This window comes from Lactuca serriola, chromosome 4, assembly GCF_051521515.1.
Source record: "Lactuca serriola cultivar US96UC23 chromosome 4, Lser_US96UC23_V15, whole genome shotgun sequence".
Classification (NCBI taxonomy): Eukaryota; Viridiplantae; Streptophyta; class Magnoliopsida; order Asterales; family Asteraceae; genus Lactuca; species Lactuca serriola.
Window position 1 is genome coordinate 331285971 of NC_136411.1, and position 6000 is coordinate 331291970.

The following is a 6000-nucleotide window of genomic DNA, read 5'->3' on the forward strand; positions in this document are numbered from 1 at the left end:
GATGATGAACATCTTCCACAACTCTCCAGTTATTGTTTCGAGTGGGATCTTGGAGATAAAAGACTTGTTTAGCTTGAGTGGCTAAGATGTATTGTTGATCGTCATACCATGTTTTACTAACATACCATTCATTCATGACTGGTATCGATAACAACCATATTTTTTTTACTAATTAAACGCCTATTACCGAATGACGCATTGAACCATTTACCACTAAAGAGTACAACTGAATAACCATGTAAATATTGTGACTCTACGATGTCCTCCAGTTGACCGTAGAATGGTATACCGTCTACTCCTAATGTAAGAATGGCACTATTTTGAGTAGTATGATGGAGATCATGTGTCACACCCCCGAACCAGACGGCGGAAGCGTCCGAGGGCTGTCGTGACATAATTGAATACCATAACATTGAATATATATGAAACGTAACAACATTCGTCACCATGCATTAATATAATACAACCGATAAAGTTTACATGGAGTACATTGTTTAAACATTACATTCCCAAAAATAAATTGTTCGATTCATAAATAAGTAAACTGCAAGCCATCACTGAGTACATTTTTCCTTTGGTTCACTTGTTACCTGAGAATACAAGTATTTTGAAAAACGTCAACATAAGAAATGTTGGTGAGTTCATAAGCGGTATTTGAAAAGCAACGTTTTGTATTATTTTGAAAATCACCAGAAAATCCGATATTTTCTGAAAAGAGTTTTTGAAAACGTTTGTGAAGATCCATAAGTATGCTTGTTTGTTTCCATAGTTGAAAAAAAATGTTCATCAAAATTGTATACATTTCGAAACCGTATGTATTGAAAAACCCTAGGAAAACCCGATGTTTTCCTAATTCTTTTAATTCCATGAAGTTGAAAATAAAAACCATTGCAGCGTGTGAAGTCATTAATTCCAGGCGACGTCGGATTATTTTTGCGCATGATAAGTTGCTATAAACACGCGTTACACAAACGACCTGTTTATAACTATACTAACGATCCCATAGGCGTCGTCCGTACTAATCACGTTATCCAACCGCCCTGACTTCAGGTACTCCCACATCCGAAGAGAAAGAGGGCACGAAGACCTCGGTAACTCCATTAGCCGGTTGGGGATAGAAAAAGAGTACGAGGGGCCCTTGACCCGCCTCGCATAAAATACCGACTTTACTAGCAATACCAAAGGACCCTTGGGGACCAATAGTATACAAGCCATTGAAAGTCCTTTTACGCTGTGTTAGATCATGTAAGACCCAACAACTCGTAAGGTAGAAGTCTTCGGGCCTTAAGATCAGGTCATTGGGCTAGCTAGGCCCAACAAACAAGATTTTACACTTTGGGGCCCAAAGATGGTGCGTAGACGTCTGTGCACTCTCACGTGTGTAATAAATTCCCAAATGTTACTTGTGTGAATCGAAGTATCGTCGCGTTAGTAGTTTCGGATTTTTATTGGTTCGAGACCGAACCAATTCGTTTAACAACGATTTTTGGTATTGTCGTGTATTGTATTTCGTCGGTAGTCGCGGTGCCAATATTTGATCAAGTTGAGTGTATTGAATTAGCCTTGAAAATTTTCTGTTTTCAGCCCCTCTTTGTTTGTAAATTTACTTTTTCAACCCTCTAATTAAATAACTTTCCGGTTTGGTCCTTAAATCATTTTTCTTGACATTTTAACACCAAAAATTATTGAAATTGATATTTTTCAGCATATTTTTCATAGAAAACAGTTTGAGTCCCTAAAAATGCAGTTTCCTCGGTTATAACCCCTTTTTTCGCAGTTTTTACAATTTTGGCCCAAATTGGAAAATTTTTGCAACTTTGGTCCTTTTTAAATTTGAAAAGCATTTTAAACCTTTGAAAAGTACTTGGAACACTAGTAGTCCACTGTTTTACAGAAAAACACAATTTTGGTCCTCCAAAACAGAAAAGTTCGCATATTGGGCCCTATTGGGCCGAAAATGCCATTTTTAGCCCATTAAGCTTGAAATTTATGTTTTTAATCCTCCAAAAAGTATATTTTCAGAAAATACATTATGGAAACTGTTTTGACTCATCTCACCCATCAGATTTCGAAATATTTCATTTTGGGCCCTTTAACTTTATATTTTTAACATTTTATGTTCAAAAATTGAGTTTTTAGCCCAAAGAAAATGTTATTAAGCCATTTAGCTATTTTTCTTGGAACACTTTGTATGTAGAAATATATTTGATGCTAGTATCATTTAACATAAAGTATATCTCGATTTTTAGGGGTTAATGGCTAGATCCAACCTTATAAACACACAAAAACACCCACATAAGCATAGAATCATACAAGGCATACAAAAACACATATAGATCTACACTTTCACTTGTATTCCCCCCCCCCCCCCCCCCACAAAACTCATAAAAACAGAAAATAGGGGGTATGAAGCTCACCTTAGGGGGTAGTTTCGGTTCTTGAAGAAAAGATGGAAGAAAACTTGGTGATTTTCGGCCCTAGCACCCCTTGATGAAGATCTCGAGTTTATGGAGTTTTCTAGGAGTACGATCACCAAAGAAACTTGTTTAGAATAAGATATCTCATGTGAGAGGGGAGTTTTGAAGCTTAGACATGGAAAAACTTACCAAAGGATGATGATAACCTTGAAGAATCCTCTTGAAACACAAGAAAAATTTCGAGACTTTGAATGGAGAGGAAGAGAGAAGTCTTGAGTGAGTTAGAGAGATTTTTGTGAGATGTGTGTGTGTGTGTGTGTGTAAACTCTCGGCCAAGGGACGGGAAAGAGAGAAATGAGAAGTGAGTGAAGTGACATGTGCATGGAAACATGTGTTTGTGCATGGAGATCCATGAGAGAATAAGGAGTTGGCATTGAAAGTCAAACCTTCTTCATTTCTTCTTGGATTTGGGCCATGGGCCGAGAATTTAGAAGGAAAAGGAAAAATTTGGGCTTTTATGCCCTCTAGCCCATGTAGAAGTTAGGTTGGATGAGTTTTAACCTAAAAGAAATATAATATGATTTTTACCCTTTGTTGGACTAGTTTAGGTTATTCATGTTTCAAAACTCTTAATTTATTTCATTCTAGGCCCAATATGGCCCATAATGTTGAAATAAATTAATGTGGGTCCAATTAGAGACCATTTAAGGGTTCTAAGCCCATGATAGTCAAATTGGAAGCTTATTGATCCATAGAGTCCAATAAGGAAGTCCTAGTCCAAAATAGACCTAATCAAGAACTTCTAGGGTTTCCAACCCTTATTTGAGCATATGAGATATATTTGAATGAGAATAGAGTATAGTATTCACTTAGAGTATATGCTTTTACAATGGATAATGTTTATGTGAGAAGAGAATTTCCTAGCTAAAAATGCTAGTTGTGACATCATCCCCCCGTTAGAGGGAATTTCGTCCCGAAATTCCTTCGAAAGATAGGTTCATGAATGAGAGAATAGGTACTCCATCTGATCTTTGCGTTTCCCATGTGAATTTCGGTCCACGCTTAGCGTTCCATCGAACCTTCACAATCGGAATGCGGCATTGTTTTGTACGCTTTATTTCTTATCCAATACATCGACTAGTTCTTCGACGCACAAGAGACTCTTGTTTATTTCGATTTCCTTGTAAAGGAATGATAAGAGTCTCATCTGATATTCCTTTGATAAAACACGATTCCCGACTTGACACCCCAATGGCTTACGCCGCTTGTCAGAATAGCTCTTATGTCGGTCTCGCGATGTTTGAAGTCAAGCTTTGATTTGGATTATTTTCTCTGTTGTTTCGCAAATGGTTTCTGGTCTCATGAGAGTACTGGCGAGTGATATGCATTTATGAATATAAAGAGTTTCGAAACGAGCAATCTTGACGCTCGTGTGATAACTGTTATTGTAGGGGAATCCAATCATGGGCAATCGGGTATCCCATGACTTGCTGAATTCGAGCACCTAGACTTATAGCATGAATTTGAGTGGTTGAATAGTTCGTTCGCTTTGGCTAGCGGTTGAGAGTAGCAAACAATGCTCATATTTAGCTATGTTCCCATAGCCTTCTGGAATGAATGTCAAAGTCTTGATGTAATCATGTTATCTCGGTCCGAGATGGTAGTTACTGATACTTCATGGAGTCTCATGATCTGTATTGGCAAGAAATGGGCAGATTGGGTTAACCTATCGACGATCACCCGGATAGCGCCCAACTCAACTCTTATAATAATAAGCTTTGTCTTTTGACTTTGAGGGTTTTATCCATCCCTGCAATGCTTTCATTGCGATATTCTCCAGCTTTGATGCTTTCAAGGCTGGTCGTGGATGTTGACAGTGTTTTGTTCTTGCCTCGAGAGTAGATGAGTATGTTATTAATGAAAATAATGAAAAGGACGACTAGGAATGGTTGGGAAAACTCGGTTTGTAGGGTCCATGAATACCGTGGGAGCATTCGTTAGACCGAAGGGTACCACAATGAATTTGAAATGGTCGCGACGAGTTCGGAATGCAGTTTTGGAATGTCGCCTTCTCGGACTCAGAGTTGATGATAACTGATTCTTAGATCCATTTTAAAGAAGTAACGAGCTCCTTGGAGCTGGCCAAATAGATCGTCAGTCCGTGGAAGTAGGTATCGACTTTTAATAGGGAGATTATTCAATTTCCTAAAATCGATGTACCTTCGGAGGGATCTGTCTTCTTGAAAAACAAGACCGGAGCTCTCTAGGATGAGAAGCTTGGTCTAATGAATCCTTTGCGCAACAATTCTACTCAGTTGACAGGATAACTTGTGAATTTTTGGCGGGAGTCAACCTATAAGGTGAATTGGCAATTGATGTGGTTCCCGATATGAGGTTGATTCGAAATTCGATCTGTCTCTCTGGGATATTCCCGAAAGTTCCTCGGGAAAAACATTTGGAAAAATCACATGCTACTAGAATACCTTGTATGCCTACCTCTTCTTCGGTCTTGTCCACAACATGAGTGAGGAGAACGTAGTTTTTCTGGTGCAGGCACTTCTGCGCCTTGATGCACGAGATAGGAAGAGGATTGGCGCTAGGTTTATCACCATGGATTATTAGAGTTTTCGTGATTAGGAAGGTGAAGGCAAATGGCCTTCTCGCGACACATAGTATCGGCACGGTGGGGGCTTAACCCAACCATGACAATTATCACATTAAAACTCCTAATATTTATCGGCAAGAAATCTATTTGTAATGAATGGCTGTGTAGTGTTAAGGTGTACTCCACATAAGTACCCTAGGTTAAATCGGTTTTCCCCATTGGCCATGTCCATTGAAAAGGCTTAGCTTAGCTTTGGGGATGTGGTTTTAGTAAGTGTTTGAATATGTTACTAATCGAAATTTCGCTCGGATTTACCATTGAATAAGAGGTAAGCGAAAGAGTTGTCAAGTGGGAACGTACCAGTAACAACCGTTGGGTTTTGGATTGCTTCGCCTTGATCCAAGGTCAGGACCATTTCTGATCCTTCTGCTCCTCGATTTTTATCCCTGGGGCAATTGCGCCTGATGTGACCAGTTCCTCCACACCTATAGCAGGTGCGACTGGTCTCATCATTGGTGTTGTTGTTAGGGTTGTTGCGATTGTTGTCGTTTCCATTTGGCTGACGATTCTGGCATGGATAAGTTCTACAGAATTTGGCGATGTGATTCTTTCGGTTGCATTTGTTACAATGCATCTTCCTGCAGGCTCCATTATGATGGAATTTGCACTGGTTCCATTTTGGAAGGTTTCCAGCATATGGTCTCCTGGTTGCTGGTGTAATAGGGGTCATGGTCGCATGAACAGCAACAAGATGTTGCTCCCTTGAGAACCCTTGAGTGTGTTGTCCCTTTCTCTTACCTCCAGACCTCAGCTTCATGCTCTTAAGCTTGGGGTTTGGAGTTCCTTGACAGTTTGTCACTTGTTGGTTTCCATGTTTATTCCTTTGGCTGGAGTTGTCAATGCTATTCCCGCCTCCATTAGGGTTGTTTGCATTGATCTGTGCCATAGCAGCGGTTACTGCTGCCATTACAGCGGCTT